The sequence below is a fragment of the Scyliorhinus torazame genome, chromosome 7 (genome assembly GCF_047496885.1).
Source record: "Scyliorhinus torazame isolate Kashiwa2021f chromosome 7, sScyTor2.1, whole genome shotgun sequence".
In the NCBI taxonomy this organism is placed as follows: Eukaryota; Metazoa; Chordata; class Chondrichthyes; order Carcharhiniformes; family Scyliorhinidae; genus Scyliorhinus; species Scyliorhinus torazame.
The window spans coordinates 163234587-163259909 of record NC_092713.1 but is presented as its reverse complement, the minus strand read 5'-3'; the positions used below and the strand labels follow the sequence as shown (position 1 = coordinate 163259909).

At 48.0% G+C, this 25323-nt stretch overlaps 1 protein-coding gene across 7 annotated transcripts in view; it reads right to left on the bottom strand.

Annotated features, from left to right (window-relative positions):
* LOC140426657 (2-5A-dependent ribonuclease-like) overlaps positions 1–25323 on the bottom strand; it is a 76513-nt gene that overhangs the window by 50537 nt on the left and 653 nt on the right. For 2 of the 7 annotated variants that reach the window (XM_072511751.1, XM_072511745.1), the window contains exon 1: positions 2380–2507. The exons of 1 other annotated variant lie outside the window; for it this stretch is intronic. The gene's annotated coding sequence lies outside the window, so the exon portion shown is untranslated. 4 more of the 7 variants (XM_072511747.1, XM_072511749.1, XM_072511750.1 and 1 more) reach the window with 4 other exon arrangements.

Below are 25323 nucleotides of genomic sequence, written 5' to 3'. Positions count from 1 at the left end.
GCCTCTCTGAAGGAGGACCTCCTTTCCTCCGCCGTCCCGCAAGATCCATCGGACATCTTCTTGCGGGGCGGCCTCGGGGAGGGCGGCAAGCGTGCATGCGCGGGTGACGTCATTTAGGCGGTGCCGGCCGCGTCATTTACGCGGTGCCACTTTTACGCGGGGCCAAGGCCATTTTACGCGTAAATGACGCGACGCCGCTCCTAGCCCCATCGGGGGCGGGAGAATAGGGGGCTGGGAGCGGCCTCCGACGCCAGAGTGAAATACTCCGGTTTTCACTCCGGCGTCGGCACTTAGACCCCCGATGGGAGAATTGTGCCCCCTACCTAGGCCCACTCCCCTGCCCTACCTCCGTAACCCCACCTAACCTGCACATCTTTGGACATTAAGTGGCAATTTGGCGTGACCAATCCACCTAACCTGTACATTTTTGGACTGTGGGAGGAAATCAGAGCACCCAGAGGAAGCCCACGCAGACAAGGGGAGAAACTGCAAACTCCACACAGACAGTCACCAGGCTAAAGTCAAACCTGGGTCCCTGGTGCTGTGAGGCAGCAGTGCTAACCACAGTGTCACCATGCCACCCAAGAACAAGAACGAGTAATTTCCCTTTGCAGAATGATCAACGACCAGGGATCACAGAGTTAAAGTAATTGATTAACTTATTCGCGAGGAGTTGAGGACTAATTGTTTTCACCCAGAGTGTGGAAGGGATCTGGAACTCACAGTCAGAAAAGGTGGCAGGGAGAGAATCCCATATCACATTTCAAAATCACTTGGCTATGCACTTACAGTGCAGTAAGCTACCGCCCTGGAGATCTGGAGCACAGGATTAGCCGATAGCTCTTCAGCAGCCCGCATAGACATGTGTTATATATTCCCATGGTTCGGTGAGAGATTTAACTGAATTGTTCAAAATCATGAATGATTTTGATAAAGAGGAAGAAAGAGTTTCTACTGGTAGGACAGGTGCTAACTGAATGACGAAGGATTAAAATGATCGTCAAACGAGAGGCAATTTGAGAAATATTCTTTATGTAGTGAGTTTTGGTGATCTGGAATGCGAGTGAAGAGCGGTGGGAGCAGATTCAATAATAACTTTCAAAAAGGAATTGGATAAATACTGGAACAAAATGTTTTCGGGACAATGAGAAGTGAGCAGAGAAAATGGGGCTAATTCTGAACGGATAAATGAGGAGTAGAGACCACTCAGCCCCTTGAGCCTGCTGCCCAATTAAATACTTTCATGGCTGACCTGGTGGTTACTCCAACTCCACATTCTTGCCTATCCTTGATAACTTTCACATCCTTATTCATCAAGAATCTCTCTAGCTCTGCCTTAAACAATATTCAACGACTTTGCTTCCACTACCTTTTGAGGAATTTCATAGACTCATGATCCTCAGGAAAAAAATCTCCTATCTCTACTAAATAGATAGGTCCTTTAAAGAGCTCAGACACATGGCAGGGTGGACAGAATAGTCCCTTCTGTGTGGTCTGGCTCTCCCATTTCTAAGTTGAGACATGATGTGACTGACTGTCTGCCCTGTGCACTGAACCGTGCCATCCAGCCCTTCGAAGCATTTCATGAACTAGTGATCTTCCATAGAATCCCTACAGTGCAGAAGGGGACCATTCGGCCCATTGAATTATCCCACTCTCGCCCAACCCCCGTAACCCCACTGTAATATCCCGCACATGACCTACAGGGTGGGGATTATTATCTCCCCTGTGATCCTTGTGGACCATGAGCTCCCCACTAGGAGGGGGTGGGGGTGGATCTCTGTTTACCGTTGTATAAAAGGTCGGCCAATAAGGCACCGACCAGAAGAGGAACCAGATAGGGATCCACCGGGCAGGGTATATACATTGTTTGGAAATCAATCTAAATTCTTTATTTTACTCCATGTGGACTCCCTATGTCCTTATTAAACCCACCTAACCTTTGAACACTAAGGGGCAATTTAGCATGGCTAAACCACCTACTTTGCACATCGTTGGACTGCCATTTTGAAAAAGTAACCTTAGCAAGTGAGCTTTCACCTTCTGGTGTCAGACTGTATTCTGAAATCCTGTGCCAAAGTGCTAGGACACAGAGTATGAAATATTCGGATCCTACACACTTACAGTAGGTCACCAATCCAGTTGACTGCTTCTTAACGCTGTTGATTAAATGGGATTTAATGAAACAACCTCCCTTGTCCTTGCTCTCCCAGGTCACATGAAAGAAAAGGTAAACACTGTCAGATGTCGAACAGTTTGTCAGGTTAACCCCTGTGGCTTCCCACTCGGCAATGTAATCCTTGATTCAATTTGTTTGACAGGTTACAACAGTCCCACAATTAAATCCCAGCAATCATCCGTTCACAATTAGCAGCTCACCAGGAAACAGTTCTGTTCTCGAGGCACTTTTGTTTTCAATGTTAAAAGCAGTCCCTGCAGAACGGCAGGAAATCAAGTTGAACAAACGTCTGAAGTTAAAACAAACAACTCAAAGAGTTTCACAAACTACTCACAAACTGTCCTAAGACGTTGGTCTTTTTAAAAAACCTCTTTTAAAGAATGGATTGAGCGAAAAGTGTCCTGGCGTTCCTCCTGCCCTCTTGGGTGGGTGTGGTGCTGAACCCAGCTCAATTGCATTGTGTCCCGCCCCCTGACTGCAGTGATAAACAAATTGAAAAGTTTAATTCCTGTGTGCAAGAGTGATTCAGAGTGCTTCTCGCAGTTGCAGGAACAGCTTGGCATAGCTTTCAGACTCCACTCCAGAGAGGTCACACAAACTGGGAAAGCTTTGGGGTTCAACAAGCCAAGTCCAATTCGCGAGCTGCAAGTTTCCATGTGTTTAGCAATAAAGACTTGCATTTCTATAGCGCCTCCCACCGCCTGAGTGGTCGGTAAACTATTGGAGAAAATTCTGAAGGAGAGAATCTATCTCCACTTGGAGAGGCAAGATTTGATCAGGAATAGTCAGCATAGCAGAGGCGATGCACCCAGGCTGTTGCCTGGGATGAAACATTTAAGTTGTGGAGAGAGGTTTGATAGGCTAGAGTTGTTTTTGTTGGAGCTGAGAAAACTGAGGGGTGACCTGATTGAGGTGCACAAGATTATGAGGGGCATAAACAGGATAGATTGGGAGCAGCTGGTCCCCTTAGTTGAAGGGCCAGTTACGAAGGGATACAAGTCCAAGGTGAGGAGCAGGAGGTTTAGGGGGATTTGAGGAAAAGCTTTCTTACCCAGAGAGTGGTGATGTGTAGCCATCTGGGATGGCCACTTAAAACCAGGAACAGAGAAACTCGCAAAGCATAGTGGGTAAAATGCACAAGGCAAGATTCAGGCAGGCTCAGAGCCTGAAACGTATATTTGCAAGTGAGGAATCCAGACGGTATCGAAACTCCGACCAATTAGCATTTTGATGGACCTATTAGCATTTGATGGCCCATCTCCACCAAGACAAAGGACTGGTACTCGAGTGACCGGTACAGTCCCAGACATTTCGGCGCCACTCCCTGTTCTAGGGAAGCATGAACAACAGGGTCAGTGACCGCTTGGGACACACCCAATCATCCAGATCCCCGCCCACTTATTGGTTAGAAATCGAACATAGTGATCAGGGATCACCCAATTGGTGGGGTCCAAACTGAAGGACCGCCCAAAAGAGCGCAAAAAACCCCAAGCGTAAGAAGAGAGCCCACCATATGTTCGTCCTCTCTTGGATCTGGCGCCCCGGCAACGACCATCTCCAATCACAGCACCACCAGAAGCAAGCCCAAGTTCAACGCTCACTACCAGACGGATGAGCCTAGCTGAGCAGCAGTTACTTCTCCAGACTCGATAGATCCAGAATCGAACAGCGGCCACTGATCCTCTGACCTAAGCCGGGTGCCTGAAGTTAAGTACAGGTTGTCTTAGTCGATAGGTGTAGTTTAACTAGTAGTGTTTATGTTGCATGACTAATTGTGTGTGTAACTAAAGTACCCTTGACCTTGAACTAACTAACTGGTGTTTGGCTCTTTGATGGATCGCCGGTTGAACCTTGTGGTGGTATCATTTGATACCTGGTGACTCTGAGCATTAGAATATAGATACCAAAAGAAAGGAGGGCAAACTCATTGATTGCCGTAGTTACAGCAGAGCCACAGAAAAGGCAACAGTTATTGGCGACATCTGACGGGACCCGACCCAGAAATGACCATGTCCAGTAGAGTTCCTTTGGGACACAGGAGGGTCCCAAACCACGTAAAACTCTTCCACCATGTACCAGAGAGAGATATGGCCCACTACAGACACCATTACCCTTAGTGGCTTTACAGGCCACCTCCAGCAGGGACACATCACAGCCCCTGTGGATGGACAGATTGGCAACATTAAAACAAAACACTCAATCATTTTAGTAGATTTACCCCAGGCAGCAGAACACATCCTGGGTACAGATTTCATGAGAACACACGTTTCCTTCGACCCAGTTAATGGATGTATATGGAAAACGGCTAGAGCAGCAGGCGCCCCGCCACACTCACAGTAGGAGACTATGCACACACGATTAGCTCAGTAGGAGAGTACTGGTTTGATCCACAAACCATTACCACAGACAAAGCGGTTAGAGAAGTCTTGAAAAGACATAAAGCACCATTTGCCCAGCACAAGCATGACTGTGCCAAAATCCCAGGAGTGGTTAACATTACAGGTCCCGATCCTAAGCCCCAGAAACAATACGGCTTCCCCCAGCAAGCTGAGGGAGAAATAGCCATGGTAATCCAAAGTTTATTGAACCAAGGAGTGATTCGGCCTGTAGCATCAACGAACAATGCCCCGATGTGGCCAGTAAGAAAACCAGATGGTTCATGGCGACTGACCATCAATTATAGGGAATTGAACAAAGTGACCCCATTAGCTGCCCCCATCGTTGCCACGAGTCCCGAGACCATGTTAAAACAGGGACTCCAGTCAAAGTTTTTCACGGTATTGGACATTAGCAATGGCTTTTGGTCCATACCACTGGACAAAGCATGCCAGTATAAATTTGTGTTCACTTTCCAGCGACAGCAGTACACGTGGACGTGCCTTCCACAAGGCTTCCACAACTCCCCCCCCTCCATTTTTCACAGACAATTGGCAAACGGCTTATCTAAATTTTCCCGCCCTGAGTGCCTTGTTCAGTATGTGGACGACTTGCTCCTACAGACGGACACCAAGGAAGAGCACACCTCGCTTCTTTCGGAATTATTAGGACTACTCGCAACAATTGGATGCAAAATTAACCCCAAGAAAGCCCAAATCCTCCAGGAAAAAGTCACATATTTAGGTGCGGTCATTCATCACGCATGGGAAGCGTGAAATAGAACATAAACGCATAGACTCAATTGTAAAATTGCCCTTGCCCCAAAACGTTACAGCACTCCAGTCATTTTTAGGACTGGTTGGATATTGTAAAAACCACATAGACGGTTTCGCCACAAAAGCAGCCCAATTTTCCGAGCTCCTTAAGAAACAGGCCCCATGGAAATGGCTTCCACAGCACACGGATGCCGTGGATGCCTTGAAACGCGCCCTGAGCACAGCCCCCGCTTTGCAAGCCCCAGATCCACACTCCTCATACGTGATAGAGGTAGCGATCACCGACCGCACCCTTTCGGCCGTACTGCAGGAAAGGCGCAATCGTTTAGGACCTGTGGCCTAGGCCTCACGAGTCTTAGATCCAGTAGAACAGTGTACCTCAAACTCGGGGGCGCGACCCGCGGGTGGGTCGCGGGCGGGTGTCAGGAGGGTCGCGGAGCCGTCCTTCACGGCACTCCCGATCATGCAAATCCCCGCGCAGCAGCCGGCTTTTAATAACGCCGGCTGCAAGCGGCCAATAAAATGGCCGCAAACATGTAAAAAAAATGTGGCCGCATTGCGCATGCGCGCACGATCATTGGCGCCGAACTTTGGACAGATGGAGACTCCATACTTTCCGACACCGAAAGGCTTCACCTTCATCCAACAGGTTCCATTGGAGGAACGTGTACGAGGGCCAAAGGGACCCTAAACCATTTCCTCCATTTTTGTCAGCAGCAAACAAGGTAAGAGAAAATGGTGGGTCATTCAGGTCGGCCGGCGTGGGTCGCGAAGGTCGGCCAGGTTGGGTCGCGAAGGTCGGCCAGGTTGGGTCACGAAGGTCGGCCAGGTTGGGTCCCGAAGGTTGGAAAGTTGGTAAAAATGGGTCCCCGGAAAAAAAGTTTGAAGACCACTGCAGTAGAGCAGGGATTTTCAGCCTGCGAAAGGCACCTACTAGCAGTTTTCTGGGCGGTACAGTACTTCCCGTACATAACCGGACTCAACCCCATAATCATTTTGACCGAGCACATCCCGACACAGCTTTTATCGGATGGCAGACTAAAAGACGGCACAGTAAGCCAAAATTCGAGCAGCGCGATGGACCCTACTCCTACAAGGATGCAACATTACCGTAAAACGGACAAAAACGCACATGTTTCTGGACGACAATTTGCACTATGCAGGAACCCCACATGAGTGCAAGCTCATCGACCCCAAGCACAGTACAGGCCCCTTTGTTCCTAAGTCGGTCCCGAAATACATAGGCATCCGACCACAGACGAGCCAGCCCCTAAAGCTTTGAGAATTTATGTAGATGGCTCCTCCACAGTCCTTGATGGGAAAAGATCACAGGATGTGGTATTTATGTAGAGGACGCGCAGGAAGGTGCTTTAGAAGAGATTGCTTTAAAGTTGCCGTTCCCGACCCCAGCAGACATATATTCAGACAGTTTGTACGTCTGCAACAGCCTGACAGAATTCCTACCCCTGTGGGAATCAGGAGGATTTGTTTCCGCCGATGGAAAACCCCTACCCTCAGCGCCACTGCTCAAACACATCCTCCAGACAGCGAAAGGCAGAAACTATGGCATAGTTAAAGTTCGAAGTCACCATCGTTCCTCCCCACCCGGTAAAGTGAAAGCTGACGCCCTGGCGAAGGCAGGCTCACGACATGGCCACTTTTGGCAACCCCCCGAGAGTGCCCCAGTACATGCAGTTCAGGTCTCACAGACCAACATCCAAGACTTAGCCCAGGCACAGAAGGAAGACGAGACATTGAAGGAAATTTTAAAAGGAAACTTCCCAGCTCCCTACGAAAAGTTTAAAAGTTCTTTAACGATCCATGAGGGAATAGTTTTAAAAGATGACACCCAGGACAGGAATGAGATAATTTGTAAATTCCATGACGGTCATGGACACCAAGGGATAGAATCCACCCTTGCCCACCTCAGACCTCTCTGCTGGTGGCCTGATTTAACAACCGACGTATCCCATTACGTCGAAAACTGCTTGATTTGTGCACAAAACAACCCGGACAGATATGTGAAGAAAGCCCAGCTACGACACACCCGCCCTGTAAATGGCCCATGGACAAACCTGCAGTTGGATTATACTGGTCCCCTCCCCCCTGCAGAAATGGATACAAATATGTGTTGGTTGTAATCGACACATTTACGAAATGGGTCGAAGCTTTCCCCTCGAGGACAAATACGGCCAAGGCCACGGCAAAGATCCTGGGCGCGATTCTCCACTCCCACGCCGGTTGGGAGAATCGCCTGGGCCGCCAAAATTCCCCGGGACGCCAGTCCGACGCCCTCCCGCGATTCTCCCAAGCGGCGGGAACGGCCCGGTCGAGTTTCGCGGGCCGCAGGCCGGAGAATCGGCGGAGACACCCAAAATGGCTATTCTACGGCACCCCCGCTATTCTGAGGCCCGGATGGGCCAAGCGGCCAGGCCAAAATGGCGGGTTCCCCCCGCCGCCGTCCACACCTGGTCGCTGCAGTCGTGAGTGGTGCGTGAACGCTGGGGGGGCGGCCTGTGGGGGGTGAGAGGGGATCCTGCACCGGGGGGTACCTCAGATGTGGGGTGGCCCGCGATCGGTGCCCACCGATCGTCGGGCCGTCCTCTCTGAAGGAGGACCTCCTTCCTTCCACGGCCCCGCAAGATCCGTCTGCCATCTTCTTGCGGGGCGGACCTATAGAGGACGGCAACCACGCATGCGCGGATGACGCCCGTTATGCGGCGCCGGCCGCGTCATCTATGCCGCGCCGCTTTTATGCGGGCGACAAGGCCTGGCGCGTGTAGATGACGCGGCGCCGATCCTGGCCCATTGTCAGGGCCTGAATCGGTCGGGACCGGGGCCGTTCAGCGCCGTCGTGAACCTCGACGCCATCCACAACGGCGCGGCCAGTTCGGCGTGGGAGTGGAGAATCGCGCCCCCTAATCGAGCATATTTTCACCAGATGGGGACTCCCCCGTAGTATTGAGTTGGAACAAGGTTTGCACTTCACAGGCAGGGTCATGAAAAATATCATGACAATTTTTAGGATAAAGCAAAAGTTCCACATTGCCTATCACCCGCAGTCCAGCGGCATTGTGGAGCGCATGAATCGGACACTAAAGGCCACACTTAGAAAAATGGTGCAGCAGCACAACACGACATGGGACACAGTGCTCCCATTTGCACTGATGTTTATTAGAAACACGGTCTCGAGTTCGACAGGTTACAACCCTCATGACCGGACGACCCATGAAGGGTATCGAGTATTTATTTGGACTTGATTTGGCCAGCCCCGCAGTCACCGCCCTGACCCATGAGAAAGCAGTCTAGCACATGTTAGGAAATATTAAAGCAGCACAGTTCGTTGCAGCTGTTCGACTAGGCGCTAAACGAAAGCAGATTAAAGCCTGCTTTGGCTAAGACAGTACACCCGATAGAGTATACAGTCGGACAGCAAGTCATGATCTCCTTATATAACCCCAGCTCATTCCTCTCCCCGAGATTTGCAGGACCCTATTTAATCTCGGACAAAGTAAGCCCCTCAGTTTATAAAATCACATATCCGAATGGAAAGTCAGGATGGTTCCATGTAAATCAGCTTAAGGTTTATGGGACGCAGTGCAGCCACTCACACCACCTCTCATTGGCAATGGCAGACATCAGAGACCCGCCCACTGACAACCCAATCCCGCCCTCCAGCAGCAACAGCACGTCCACAGACACAACCTTGACCCCGTCCCCAGGATCAAATTTCACCCTAACGCTTGATTCGGCTGGTAGCGACAGCGACAGCACAACTGACGCCCTTGAGAAACCCAAACACTGGACACAGATCAGGCCCCAGTCACTACAGCCCCAGAGACATCGACCATGATATGTTCAGCCCCTTCGAGACGATGTATTTGCCCTCACCAGAACCTTACCCACCACCGACGATAGAGACACTCCCCTTGCCCTGACCGCCCTACAGAACATGAAAAATTGGCACCGCGATAATTCCTGTCGTCTGACATGGAATGACGAAATGGACCCCACATTGGCACACGCTGCATTAGCACAAAAACTCCATACGCGTGTTTGGCACCCGGGAGACGGTGATGACTCTGAGTCTGACTCCCACCATGGTAACCTCATGAGACATTTTTTGGAATGGAACCTTGAGGTGTCCAGATGATGAGAGTCAGGAACCGATTGAAATTTACGGTGTCCTACTCCCTAATGGAACCTGCCCGCTTTTCTTCTTTAGTTTGTTTTTAAATGTTGTACGTTCTCTGTTGTACGATTTTTGTGTGTCGGCCTCACGAATAATTTCTTGATACAGTAATAACTACTCTTCTGACGCCATATGGCAGTTAAGGAAACAAGTTTGTTGGAGCCCATATATTTCCAAATTCTTGCCACTCTTGGAAGGTCACTCAGGCAGTGGAGTAACGGCACTTATCCCCGCCCTGCCTGAGGACCCCCTATACATTTGGTCAGCCAAGCTCGGGTAGTGGAGCAACGACACTGATCACAGCCCTACCCAGGGATTCCACCCATTCTTCCATGCCGCAGATCATACGCACCCCATTTGGAGAATTGTTTTTGAAACTCTTTTGCTGTTCTTTTTCACGTCTGTGGTTTAAAGAATGCACTTTTGCCACAACTTTTGCCCCTTTCCGGCGACCCTTCAGTTGCTATTCCCGCCACCTACTATTTACATGTCAGAATCACTTGGTTGAAAAATAAGTTTGCAGAGGATGGAGAAATTGTCCGCCCACCTAGCCCATCAAACACAGGCTGCGAGAGTGCTCGGACTGGGACAGAATTTGTTTTTCGGATGTCTTGTCTCCCAAATGGTTGTTTAAAAAAAAATGAGGGAGTCACATATGGTGACGATTCTAATGGGAAATTGACGATAAGGTGAAACAGACAGATAAACAAGATGTTAAGCAACAAGATAATAACAGATATTATGTGTGTACCCCCAGGGAGCTACGAAGATACTTAAAGACAGAGAAAAGCACAAACAAGATGAAGACGAACCTGTTGATCTGCATCATGATCGTCGCTGGAACAGTACAGTTGCACGCGTTACCCACCCCTGCCTCCCTCACCACACTTAGAGCCCCTTTCCTCAGACTCCAGCAAAACCCACACTCTTTCTGAACCCTTCCTCCCCAATTAATTCCGCGGTTGTTGTTTCTTTAATAAAGTTACTTCTTTGCACATAGACATTTGATAAGTAGGAATGTGATGCTGCTATTGGTTATTTTGTATTGTAAGATAAGTTATTTGATTGTTAAATAGCAGCATGAGTGTAGTCTAGTTAGAGACAGTTAGAGATTCCCCTTTTTGTGTCAGGAGAATGGAATATAGGTTTGAATATTAAATGCACCTTAGAAATTTTTAGAATATGTGTTGTGTTAGGGAAATTTAGGTAAATATTTTGACCCACAGGACAGAGTAGGGTAGAACCTGTCCTTGGTTGAGGGTACCCGGCATGTCAGAGAACAGGAGAAGATCCAGCAGTGTGATCCTTCACGCTTCGCGTTGATGATCAAGAGGATGGAGTGTAGCCATTTGGGATGGCCACTTACAACCAGGAACAGAGAAACTCGCAAAGCATAGTGGGTAAAATGCACAAGGCAAGATTCAGGCAGGCTCAGAGCCTGAAACGTATATTTGCAAGTGAGGAGTCCAGACGGTATCGAAACTCCGACCAATTAGCATTTTGATGGGCCGATTAGCATTTGAGGCCCATCTACACCAAGACAAAGGACTGGTACTCGAGCGACCGGTACAGTCCCAGACATTTCGGCGCCACTCCCTGTTCTAGGGAAGCGTAAACAACAGGGTCAGTGACCGCTTGGGACACGCCCAATCATCCAGGCACCCGCCCACTTATTGGTTAGAAATCGAACATAGTGATCGGGGATCACCCAATTAGTGGGGTCCAAACTGAAGGACCGCCCAAAAGAGCGCGAAAACCCCCAAGTGTAAGAAGAGCGTCCACCATATGTTCGTCCTCTTTTGGACCTGGCGCCCCGGCAATGACCATCTCCAATCGCAGCACCACCAGAAGCAAGTCCAAGTTCAACGCTCGCTACCGGACGGATGAGCCTAGCTGAGCAGCAGTTACTTCTCCAGACTCGATAGATCCAGAATCGAACAGCAGCCACTGATCCTCTGACCTAAGCCGAGTGCCTGAAGTTAAGTACAGGTTGTCATAGTCGATAGGTGTAGTTAACTAGCAGTGTAAATGTTGCATGACTAATTATGTGTAAATAAAGTACCCTTGACCTTGAACTAACTAACTGGTGTCTGGCTCTTTGATCGATAGCCGATTGAACCTTGTGGTGGTGTCATTTGATACCGGCCGACTCTGAGCATTAGAATATAGATACCAAAAGAAAGGAGGGCCGTAGTTACAGCAGAGCCACAGAAAAGGCAACAGATGGTCTGGAATGCACTGCCTGCGAGGGTGGTAGAGGCAGGCTGCCTCACATCCTTTAAAAAGTACCTGGATGAGCACTTGGCATGTCATAACATTCAAGACTATAGGCCAAATGCTGGCAAATGGGATTTGGCAGGCAGGTCAGGTGTTTATCATGCGTCGGTGCAGACTCGATGGGCTGAAGGGCCTCTTTTGTGCTGTAATACTCTGTGATTCTGCGATTTTTGAAGTGGGTCAATATTGTCACCATAGAAATGTGCTTCCCCCAAGCAGGCCATTCAGCTCATCATTCTCGGTGCTGGCTCCTTTCAAAGGCTGACCCATTTAACCCCACTCTTTCCCCCCCTCCCCCCAATGCCCTGGGGATTTCTCCCCTGAATGCTAATCAAATTCCCCTTATAAAGTCACAACTGAACCTGAATCGACCACCTTCTCAGGCAGTGGACTCTAATCAGCGCACAGCAATATTCCACAAACAGCGGTGTGATAATGATTAGCTAATCTGCTTCAGTGGTGCGGGAGTTGAGTGATAAATTTGGCCAGGACACCAGAAATAACTCCCCTGCTCATTTTCAGCATAGTGCAATGGGATCTTTTGCATTCACCTGTGAGGGCAGATTTGCTTGGAGCGATGATTTAATGACCTTATGAAATTTTAAGTAATTAATTTATAGAGTTATGACCTCGGTAGAAACCAGTAATGCATTTCTTTTTTTTTTAAAACAATCCGAAACGCAGGTATTTACTAAAAGAATGAAGCCTCTGTATGAATCTAAATATTTTTATTACATAAAGATCAGAGAACATGAATACTAATAACTACAATCCATCTCAATGGTTAAGGTAAAGATATTAAAAGTGCATTGAACAGTTTATTCTCTAAATCAAACTTCTCAACTGAAGTTTCCTTTTGCACCTTTGGACGTGCACACCCAAAAGTCCAGGTCAGGATACTAATTGGAAGATTAACCGCTTGATCCGAGTCCCGTCTCAAAGATTTGTGCCAGGGTTGAGATTTCTTGGGGCTGTCCACTTATTTCTGGAAAGGTGACCTGTACACATCTCCTTCCAGCCTCTCATGCCAGGAGTGGCTAACGTTTTAAGCAGTAACTGCCTCGGGGGCCTGTCTGTGGGAGAGCAGCCAAAAGGAAAGGAGTCAACGCCCCTGAAGCTGGAACGTGAAATGGCGGAGCTTTCAGCCCCCCCCCCCCAAACCACGACAACGTCTGAGCTGGAGCCAAAATGGCGGTGGCCTGGAGGAGTCCCCATTCCGCTGGTCTGAGCCGGCTCGGTCCGCAGCACAGGCGAGCAGGCCGCTCGTGCGTGCGGTCCAGCAGCAGCAAACCCTCGTACTTGTCACGGATCGTGCCTTCATTCTGAGAATGTGAGCTGCTGTCGGGCCATGTACCCATAAACCCGCTCGTAGCCCCTCGACTCTTTTCAGCAATCTGTGCTCGCTAAAGTAACAGGTATTACTGCCTGAGCTGACGGATGGCAGCTGCGACAGTGTCACACTTCCTCAGCACTACACTGTCTCAGCCTCGATCGGGCGCTTAAATCTCTGGAGTGAGCCTTGAATCTGTAACCTGACTGAAAAACAGAGGGTGCTCCCCACTGAACCATGGCATTGCCCACTTAGTTCATAGAATTTACAGTGCAGAAGGAGGCCATTCGGCCCATCGAGTCTGCACCGGCTCTTGGAAAGAGCACCCTACCCAAGGTCAACACCGCCACCCTATCCCCATAACCCAGAAACCCCACCCTGGGACCCTGGAGCTGTGAAGCAATTGTGCTATCCACAAGGCTACCGTGCTGCCCGTTGTAACAGTTGATGTATTATTAATCATGTAACTTGATTTTTCTCACTCCAGGTGAAGTAAAGTCAGCATAGTCCCAGATGACTATAGACTGCTCTACCCTTTAACCTGGAAATTTCCATCACTGTAAATACACAAGGGGTTAATGTAAATACACTAAGACTAAATAAACACTAGAGGGAGCACCAGAGACATCATGACACACAGATATTCAACCAATAGGTCAGTAAGATAGGACATGACCAATGGGCAGTCAAGACACACCCAGAGGTGAAACTACCACAAGGGGGCTACCCATATAAAAGGACAAGGCACACATGCTCTTTCTCTTTCCATAGGCGACACTCGGAGACACAGGGGCAGATCAGGAAGCAGCACACCCACCATATTGATTAGAGCAGACTGGTTAGTTAGATTGAGTTACTATAGTTAGATCAACAGGAGGGTTGAACTCAAGTAGGAGAATTGTTAACTGTTCAATAAATGTGTTAAACCTATCTCCAAGTCTGAACCTTCCTCTGTCAAGTATACATCAAGGAAGCAGCTTATGCTACATGAAGAAGCACAACACAACAGGAATCACCACACCTCAGACGACAAAGGGCAAGCTTGAGAGGCGGGACCTGGGGGCGGCACAGTGGTTAGCACTGTTGCCTCACAGTGCCGAGGTTTCCTCCCACAAGTCCCGAAAGACGCGCTGTTCGGTGAATTGGACATTCTGAATTCTCCCTTGGTGTACCCGCTGTTATGGGCGAGGAGTTTTCAGAACCCCAAAATGTATCATGGAGTTCAACCAACCTCTCCCTTTATTGTATTTGTTGCTTTTCCTAGCACACGGCTTGTTCCCGAGGAGTGGGATTACAATTATGGACACGTGGGTTTTTAAACACAAAACACTGTTTATTCCATGAACTAAACTTAACATCTTAAATAAACCTTGGATCTCTTAACACCCCTTACTTCAAAGATAACTCAGAAAATATTGCAACAGTAAATAATTCCTCAAAATGTTCCTTCAAACTTCCAAGAGACTTAACACCTTTAAACAGAATCACATCAGGTTAAAGGCTTTACTATTACGAGTTTAAATCACCCAAATGATCCAGAGATAGTCTTTCATGTCTGGGAGTTGGAAATAAAAGCAGATTGTCCCACTTTCTCATATCATAGAATTTACATAGAATTTACAGTGCAGTTCTCAATGCAATCCTCCAAACGCGGGATAGGATAAGAGTCCATTCTAGTAACTGCATTCACTTTTAGATAGTCCACACACAACCGTTGGGTACCGTCTGGTTTAGGTACCATCACTATGGGTGAGCTCCATTGGCTGCAACCCACTTCGATTATGCCATTCTTCAGCATACTCTCAATCTCTCTGTTAACCTGTGCCAATTTTAAAAGATTAAGTCTATATGGATGTTGTTTTCGGTCAAAATGATGGTCCTACCGAGGTTTCTGTTTGTGTTTCAGTGCCTTCCCATCGTTGTCACGAAGGCCTTTTTTAAGAGAGTAGGCAGGAGTATTATGGGGTTTGAGTGGGCGAATAAGACCCCGAGAGTAAGGAAAGGGTTCCTGGAACGCAGTAGGGACCGAGGAGGGTTGGCGCTACCAAACTTGGGGAGCTACTACTGGGCAGCAAATGTGGCGATGATCTGCAAGTGGGTTATGGAGGGAGAGGGGGCGGCAGGGAAGAGGATGGAGATGGCGTCCTGTAAAGGAACGAGCCTGGGGGCGTTGGTGACGGCACCGCTGCCGCTCTCGCCGACAAAGTATACCACGAGCCCGGTGGTGGCGGCAACGCTAAGGATCTGGGGCCAGTGGAGAAGGCACCGGGGTGCAATGGGAGCATCGGTGTGGTCCCCGATCAGGGGTAACCACCAGTTTGTCCCGGGGAAGATGGATGGGGGGGTTCCAGAGCTGGCATCGGGCGGGGATTGGAAGAATGGGGGACCTGTTCATCGACGGGACGTTTGCGAGCCTAGGGGCACTGGAGGAGAAGTTCGAGTTACCCCCGGGAAATGCCTTTAGATATATGCAGGTGAGGGCTTTTGTGAGGCGACAGGTGAGGGAATTTCCGTTGCTTCCGGCACAAGAAGTTCAAGATAGGGTGATCTCGGGTGTATGGGTCGGGGAGGGCAAGGTGTCGGAAATACACCAGGAGTTGAAAGAAGAGGGGGAAGCGCTGGTAGAAGAGTTGAAGGGTAAATGGGAGGAGGAGCTGGGGGAGGAGATCGAGGAAGGTCTGTGGGCTGATGCCCTAGGTAGGGTTAATTCCTCCTCCTCGTGTGCCAGGCTCAGCCTGATACAATTTAAGGTGGTCCACAGAGCGCACTTGACGGGGGCTAGGTTGAGTAGGTTCTTTGGGGTGGAGGACAGATGTGGAAGGTGCTCAGGGAGCCCGGCAAACCATGTCCATATGTTTTGGTCATGCCCGGCACTGGAGGGGTTCTGGAGAGGAGTGGCGGGAGCAATATCTCAGGTGGTGAAAGTCCGGGTCAAGCCAAGCTGGGGGCTAGCAATATTTGGAGTAGTGGACGAACCGGGAGTGCAGGAGGCGAAAGAGGCCGGCATTCTGGCCTTTGCGTCCCTAGTAGCCCGGCGAAGGATCTTGCTAATGTGGAAGGAGGCAAAGCCCCCCAGCCTGGAGGCCTGGATAAATGATATGGCTGGGTTCATAAAGTTGGAGAGGATTAAGTTTGCCTTGAGAGGGTCTGCGCGGGGGTTCTACAGGCGGTGGCAACCGTTCCTAGACTATCTCGCGGAGCGTTAGAGGAAGGTTGGTCAGCAGCAGCAACCTTGGGGGGGGGGGGAACGCCCTGGGGGGGGGGGGAAGGGGGGACTGCCTGGGAGGGTGGATGAGCAAGAGATAACATGAAGGGTTGGGGAAACTGGCACGTACGGGTGAGGGCCAGTGTACAAAGCTGTGTAAATATATCATTTTGCCATGTATATATCTTGCTCTGCGCGATTTCTCGTTTTTTTTTTGTTACAATGGGGGGGGGGGGGGGGGTTATTGTTTGTAAGGGAGAAAAATTGTGTTAAAAAACTTTAATAAATATATTTTTAAAAAATATATATGGATGTTGTTTGATAGGAACAGCATTTTCCACATCTATAGCCATTTTCGTACTTCCCAATTTATCTCTACAAACTTGCCCATGTGATATCAATACCTCTTTCAGGTCAGTTTGTTTTTCCTCTGGAAGGTAACTTAAAAATTCATCCCAATTTTTAAGAACATCCTCATTTTCCAATTTAATTTGAGGTATGTCAAATTCACAGTCATCTGGATTTGGTTTGTCACTTTGAGTTAGAATCATTAAAACCTCCTTTTTCTCTCCTTCCTTTTAAGCATATTCACATGACACACTCGGTGAATCTTCCTTCTATCTGGTGTTTTTACCACATAATTCACCTCACTTAATTTCCTTTCAATCTGATACGGTCCACAAAACCTAGCTTTTAAAAGCTCCCCTACCACTGGTAACAACACTAAAACTTTATCCCCACTGGCAAAACTACGAACTTTGGATTTCTTGTCCGTTACCCGTTTCATCACATTTTGTGCAACTTTCAAATGTCTAGCCAATTCACCTGCTCTATTTAATCGTCCCCTAAGCTTTGACACGTAATCCAATAGCGTAATTTCCGATTTCTCACCCACCAATTTTTCCTTAATCAATTTAAGTGGTTCTCTTATCTCATGACCAAAAATTAGTTCAAAGGGACTAAATTTGGTAGACTCATTAGGTGCATCCCTAATTGCAAACAATACAAATGGGATTCCTTTATCCCAATCCTCTGGATAATCTTGACAATACGCCCTCAACATTGTCTTTAATGTCTGATGCCACCTTTCTAAAGCTCCCTGCGATTCTGGATGGTATGCAATTGATTTAAATTGTTTTATTCCTAAACTATCCATAAGTTCTTTGAATAACTTTAAAGTAAAATTCGTTCCTTGATCCAATTGAATTTCTGTGGGTAGTCCATATCTAGTAAAGAATTTAAGTAACTCCTCCACAATCCTTTTAGCTGTAATATTACGTACTGGAATGGCCTCTGGAAACCTAGTAGACACATCCATTACAGTCAAAAGATATTGATTCCCACTTTTTGTTTTCGGAAGCGGTCCTACACAATCGATTAGGACCCTTGTAAAAGGTTCCTCAAATGCTGGAGTGGTATTAAGGGCGCTGGTTTTATCACTGCTTGAGGTTTCCCTATCACTTGACGTGTGACATGATTGACAAAATGTAACTACATCTTTATGTCGTCCAGGCCAATAAAAATGTTTCTGGATTTTAGCTTGAGTTTTCCTTATTCCCAAATGACCTCCCATAAGACCATAAGACATAGGAGCGGAAGTAAGGCCATTTGGCCCATCGAGTCCACTCCGCCATTCAATCATGGCTGATTTCAACTCCATTTACCCGCTCTCTCTCCATAGCCCTTAATTCCTCGAGAAATCAAGAATTTATCAACTTTTGTCTTAAAGACACTCAATGTCCCGGCCTCCACCGCCCTCTGTGGCAATGAATTCCACAGACCCACCACTCTCTGGCTGAAGAAATTTCTCCTCATCTCTGTTCTAAAGTGACTCCCTTTTATTCTAAGGCTGTGCCCCAGGGTCCTAGTCTCCCCTGCTAATGGAAACAACTTCCCTACATCCACCCTATCTAAGCCATTCATTATCTTGTAAGTTTCTATTAGATCTCCCCTCAACCTCCTAAACTCCAATGAATATAATCCCAGAATCCTCAGACGTTCATCGTATGTTACCTGGTACCTCCCACTGGTACCTCATGGGCAACTCGCAACACCTCCTTTCCATACCCTACCAGCAATACTACTTGATGAACTTCTGCCCACTTTTCATCCGCCTGCATATGTACAGGTCTTCATTTTCTCATCAAGACATAATTTTTACGGTAATAACACTCTGGTATACTCTCAGCTTCCTCTTCCGTATATGCTTTCTGATATATCTGTTTTATTTCTACATCTTTCTGTTGTAACTCCGCCAATTTTCCTGAACTAAAAATATCCGCCTCATCCTCCACCTGTTCTTGTTCTTTTTCAACCATCTGATCAAAAATCGTTTGTGATAATTGCACTTCAACTTCATCTTCACTCTTTGATTTCGCCTCTTGTCTTAACCTGTGACTTTGCAACCTTGTTACTACACAATCCAGAAAAATCCCAGAATATTCGTCCTTCAACACTTCAGTTGACTGTTTTCCACTGGCTTACCAACCACAGTAGGCATTACTCCCACCTGCGATCCAGCTATATCATTACCCAAGATAAACTGTATTCCTGGACAAGATAGTTTATCTATTACTCCTACTACCACTTCACCACTCTTCACTGGACTTACCAACCTTACCTTATATAATGGAACGCTACTCCTCTCACCCTGAATTCTACATATCACCACCTTTTCTGGCATCATTCTTCCCAAACTACATAATTCCTCATCGCTTACCATTAAAGATTGACTAGCCCCTGTATCTCTTAAAATTGTGACTTCTTTACCTGTTCCTCCTGATACACATGAGTAAACTTTACCCACACAAGTAAATTCTTTAAAGACATCATGCACCATCTTAACAATTACTTCTTGAACAGGCTGGACAATTGTTTGCACCTCCTTCGCTTCCCTTGGGCTTTCCTCGTCCACTCTAACAAACCCCACTGTCTTATCCTGTTTTACCACATCAGCCTTCCCAGTGCTTTTCTTCAATCACCAACACTGTGACTTTACATGGCCTAGTTTATTACAGTGAAAACATTTGAAACTTTTCATTTTTTTTCCACCCTCCTGGATTTCTTTTTTAATCTGAGGTACACTCTCTTTATTATCTCCCATCAGATCACCTTTACCTTTACCACTTGAGTATTTCTCATGTCCCCAGTTTCTATCCCTCACAGGCTGAAACTGATGTCAGAAACCAATCTTTGATTTATGAACTAATTCATAATCATCTGTCATTTCCGCTGCTAATCTCGCAGTTTTAACCCTCTGCTCTTCCACATGAGTTCTCACTACATCAGGAATTGAATTTTTAAACTCCTCCAAAAGTATAATTTCTCTGAGAGCTTCATACGTTTGGTCTATTTTCAAAGCCCTTATCCACCTATCAAAATTACTCTATTTGAGCCTTTCAAACTCCATGTATGTTTGACCAAATCCTTTCCTTAAATTTCGAAACCTTTGTCTGCAAGCTTCAGGCACTAGCTCATATGCACTTAAGATGGATTTCTGCACCTCCTCATACGTTCCAGATACCTCCTCCGGCAGCGATGCAAACACTTCACTAGCTCTACCTACCAGCTTTGTTTGAATCAATAACACCCACATGTCCTGTGGCCATTTCATTTGTTTAGCTACCTTCTCAAATGAAATGAAAAAGGCTTCCACTTCCTTCTCGTCAAACCTTGGCAATGCTTGAACATATTTAAATAGATTCCCACCAAACCTTCGACTATGACACTCTTTCTCACTATCCTCATCACTATCATCCAACTGTATGTTTCCCTTTACGTCTGCCAATTTTAACTGACTGTCATGTTTCATGGCCATTTTCTGAAGTTCAAACTCCTCTTTATCTTTATCCCTGATCTGTATCTCCCTTTCTTTTTCTTTTTGTTCTGCTAGGGCTATTCTTTCTTTTCTCCTTTCTTCTCTCTCCTTTTCTTTTTCCTCTCTCTCACTCTCGTATTCAAGCCGCTTTAATTTGCAACTGAATTTTTGCCATTTCCAATGAGTCAAACTCTATCTCAGGCAACTTTAAATGCTTAACCACCGCCATAATTACCTCATCTTTTCGCATTTTGTCAGGTAATGTTAACTGCAATGCTTTTGCTAAATCTAAGAGTCAGCTTTTCGTTTCTGTCCGTAAAGTACTACGTGTGACATTCTCCATCCCAAAAACCTCTGAGCCTCTGAAAGAGCCATTGTTCACAACACTCTCCCCACTTAAACTAAAATACCACACCGGAAAAGCAACAATCCTTCACTGTCTTTAAGTTCACAAAAGCCAATCTAATAGATAGACTGTGATCCCCCTCGAGCCCCCAATTGTTATGGGCGAGGCGTTTTCAGAACCCCAAAATGTATCATGGAGTTCAACCAACCTCTCCCTTTAATGGATTTGTTGCTTTTCCTCACACACGGCTTGTTCCCTAAGAGTGGGATTACAAATGAAATGAAATGAAATGAAAATCGCTTATTGTCACAAGTAGGCTTCAAATGAAGTAACTGTGAAAAGCCCCTAGTCGCCACATTCCGGCGCCTGTTCGGGGAGGCTGTTACGGGAATTGAACCGCGCTGCTGGCCTGCCTTGGTCTGCTTTCAAAGCCAGCGATTTAGCCCTGTGCTAAACAGCCCCTATTATGGACACGTGGGTTTTTAAAACACAAAACAGTTTATTCCATGAACTCAACTTAACATCTTAAATAAACATTGGATCTCTTAACACCTCTTACTTCAAAGATAACTCAGAAAACGAACCGGCAGAGGTCGGAGTATTTCCGGCTGTACCGAGGGACGAGGCAGGGGTGCCCCCTGTCCCCCCTGCTGTTTGCATTAGCAATTGAACCTTTGGCCATGGCATTGAGGGAGTCGGGGAAATGGAGGGGGGTGGTCCGAGGGGGAGAGGAGCATCGAGTGTCGCTGTACGCAGATGACCTGTTGCTGTATGTGGCGGATCCAGTGGAGGGGATGGTTGAGGTAATGCAGATCCTAAGGGAGTTTGGAGACTTCTCGTGCTATAAGCTCAATGTGGGAAAGAGTGAGCTCTTTGTGGTGCATCCGGGGGATCAGGGAAGAGGGATAGATGACCTACTGTTGAGGAGGGCGGAAAGGAGCTTTCGATACTTGGGGATTCAGGTAGCTAGGAGCTGGGGGGCACTGCACAAATTGAATTTGACGCGGCTGGTGGAACAGATGGAGGAGGACTTTAAAAGGTGGGACATGTTGCCATTCTCGCTAGCGGGTAGGGTACAGTCGATTAAAATGGTGGTCCTCCCGAGGTTTCTTTTTGTATTCCAATGCCTCCCAATTCTGATTACCAAGGCCTTCTTTAAGAGGGTAAGCAGGAGCATTATGGGATTTGTGTGGGCGAGCAAGACCCCGAGGGTAAGGAGGGGGTTGCTGGAGCGTAGCAGAGATGGAGGAGGGCTGGCATTGCCGAATCTGGGTGGCTACTACTGGGCAGCCAATGTGGCGATGATCCGTAAGCGGGTGATGGAGGGAGAGGGGGCGGCATGGAAGAGATTGGAGATGGCGTCCTGCAAAGGAACGAGCCTGGGGGCGCTGGTGACGGCACCGCTGCCGCTCTCGCCGACAAGGTACACGAGTCCAGTGGTGGCGGCAACGCTAAAGATCTGGGGGCAGTGGAGACGACACAGGGGTGCGATAGGAGCATCGGTGTGATCCCCGATCAGAGATAACCATCGGTTTGTCCCAGGAAGGATGGACGGGGGGTTTCAGAGCTGGCATCGGGCAGGGATTAGAAGAATGGGATACCTGTTCATCGATGGGACGTTTGCGAGCTTAGGGGCGCTGGAGGAGAAATTTGGACTACCCCCGGGTAATGCCTTCAGGTACATGCAAGTGAGGGCGTTTGTGAGGCGGCAGGTGAGGGTATTCCCGCTGCTCCCGGCACAGGGGATTCAAGACAGGGTGATTTCGGGCGTATGGGTCGGAGAGGGCAAGGTGTCGGCCATATACCAGGAGATGAAAGAAGAGGGGAAGGCTTTGGTAGAGGAGCTGAAGGGCAAATGGGAGGAGGAGCTGGGGGAGGAGATTGAAGAGGGTCTGTGGGCTGATGCCCTAAGTAGGGTTAATTCCTCTTCCTTTTGTGCCAGGCTTTGCCTGATACAATTTAAGGTTGTTCACAAAGCGCATATGACGGGGGCGAGGCTGAGTAGATTCTTTGGGGTGGAGGACAGATGTGGGAGGTGCTCAGGAAGCCCGGCGAACCATGTCCATATGTTCTGGTCATGCCCGGCACTGGATGGGTTCTGGAGGGGAGTTGCAAGGAGAGTATCTAAGGTGGTGAAAGTCCAGGTCAAGCCAAGTTGGGGGCTAGCACTATTTGGTGTAGCGGACGAGCCGGGAGTGCAGGAGGCGATAGAGGCCGGCATTCTGGCCTTTGCGTCCCTGGTAGCCTGGCGAAGGATCTTGTTAGTATGGAAGGATGCGAAGCCCCCCAGTGTGGAAGCCTGGATAAATGATATGGCAGGGTTTCTCAAGTTGGGAAGGATAAAGTTTGCCTTGAGAGGGTCTGCGCAGGGGTTCTCCAGGCGGTGGCAACCGTTCCTAGACCATCTTGCTGAGCGTCAGATGGAGTTTGGTCGACAGCAGCAGCAACCCGGGGGGGGGGGGGGGGGGGGCGGCGGGAGGAGAGATATCTCTTTCTGGGGTGGGGGGGGGGGCGGGGAGAGGGAGGGATAGGGAGGGGGGGTTCTTCGGGGGGGCATCTGAGCAAGGAAAATACATAAACGATCTGGAAAACTGATGTGTACGGGAGGAATCCAATGTACAAAGTTCTGTATCATATTGATTTGCTATGCTTATGTCTTGCTATGCGAGTTTTTTCTTCTTTTTTTTACGGGGGAGGGGGGTTGTTTATATGGTTGAAAACTCTGTTAAAAAATTCTTAATAAACATATTTTCAAAAAAATATATAACTCAGAAAATATTGCAACAGTAAATAATTCCTCAAAATGTTCCTTCAAACTTCCAAGAAACTTAACACCTTTAAACAGAATCACATCAGGTTAAAGGCTTTACTCTTACGAGTTTAAATCACCCAAATGATCCAGAGATAGTCTTTCATGGCAGAGATCCAGCTCACTGCAAACACAGACACTCCAAAGCTCTTTTCAAACTTGCAGCTCTCTGGAAACACACAAACACACACAAGCTGCTTTTTAAACTGAAACTAAAAACCTGCAAAATGGTTGACCTAAAGCCCAGCTCCACCCACTCTCTGCCATCACTGTTTTCTTAAAGGTACATTGCTTAAACATCCATGTCTTAAAGATACTCTCACATGACACCACACAGACGCTGGAATGTGGTGACTAGGGTCTTTTCACAGTAACTTCATTGCAGTGTTAATGTAAGCCTACTCGTGACAATAAAGATTATATTATTAAAATCGCTACAGTACAGGAGGCCATTCAGTCCATCGAGTCTGCACCGACCCTCTGAAAGAGCACTCTAATCAGGCTCCAGCCCTATCCTGCAACTTCATCAGCAGCAACTCCATCAGCAGCATGGGCAGCACGGTCACAGTGGGTAGCAAAATTGCTTCACAGCTCCAGGGTCCCAGGTTCAATTCCAGGCTTGGGTCACTGTCTGTGCGGAGTCTGCACGTTCTCCCCGTGTCTGCGAGGGTTTCCTCCCACAGTGCAAAGATGTGCAGGTTAGGTGGATTGGCCATTCTAAATTGCCCTTGGTGTCCAAAAAGGTTAGGGGTCGTTATTGGGTTACGGAGATAGGGTGGAAATGAGGGCTTAAGTGGGTCGGTGCACCGATGGGCCGAATGGCCTCCTTCTGCACTGTATGTTCTATTTCCTCCCCGGCTCAGGTGGTACATTACCTTGTGTAAAAAGAAGCAGCTCATGATGAATGAAAAAATGAATGAAATGAAAATCGCTTATTGTCACAAGTAGGCTTCAAATGAAGTTACTGTGAAAAGCCCCTAGTCGCCACATTCCGGCGCCTGTTCGGGGAGGCTGTTACGGGACAGCCTCCCCGAACACGTGCCGGAATGTGGCGATGTGGATCCCGGAGACGCTGGCCGATTACATCACTGCCGCGTACGTCGAGATGAGGAAGGAGTCGCGAGTCAACAAGGATATGACCTTTACCTCTGCCAGGACGCTGTTATCTGTCCTGCGTATCTCCACTGCCCTGGTACGTACTGCTGAATCCCGCAGGACTCTTCCTTGCCCTCTCCGCCGCAACTGGCCTACCGTGTCCGCTGGTCAGTCCCTGGGTCGCTCTTAGCGGTCTTGGGGAGCGGGAAAGGAACTGTTGCCACCCGGCCAAACCTGCGAGACAGCCTTGTGAGCTAGCAGCCCGCGCGATTGTGACTGGCCAGTGATGTTGACACCTCCTGGAATGGAGAGTAGCTCTTACGAGGAAAGGTTGAGGGTGCTAGGCCTTTTCTCATTAGAACGGAGAAGGATGAGGGGCGACTTGATAGAGGTTTATAAGATGATCAGGGGAATAGATGGAGTAGACAGAGACTTTTTCCCCAGGTGGAACAAACCATTACAAGGGACATAAATTTAAGGTGAATGGTGGAAGATATAGGGGGGGGGAGGGGCGGAAGTCAGAGGTAGGTTCTTTACCCAGAGAGTAGGGGGGGGGGGGTGGAATGCACTGCTTGTGGAAGTAGTTGAGTCGGAAACATTAGGGACCTTCAAGCGGCTATTGGATAGATACATGGATTATGGTAGAATGATGGGGTGTAAATAAATTTGTTCTTAATCTAGGACAAAGGTTTGGCACAACATTGTGGGCCGAAGGGCCTGTTCTGTGCTGTATTTTCTATGTACATTTTTCCTTCCCATTGGAAGACTCGCTGCCATAACATCTCCGACATTGGATAAAAGCAAATTACTGCGGATGCCGGAATCTGAAACAAAAGAGAAAATGCTGGAAAATCTCAGCAGATCTGGCAGCATCTGGAGGGAGAGAAAAGAGCGAACGTTTCGAGAGAGAAGGTGGGAAAT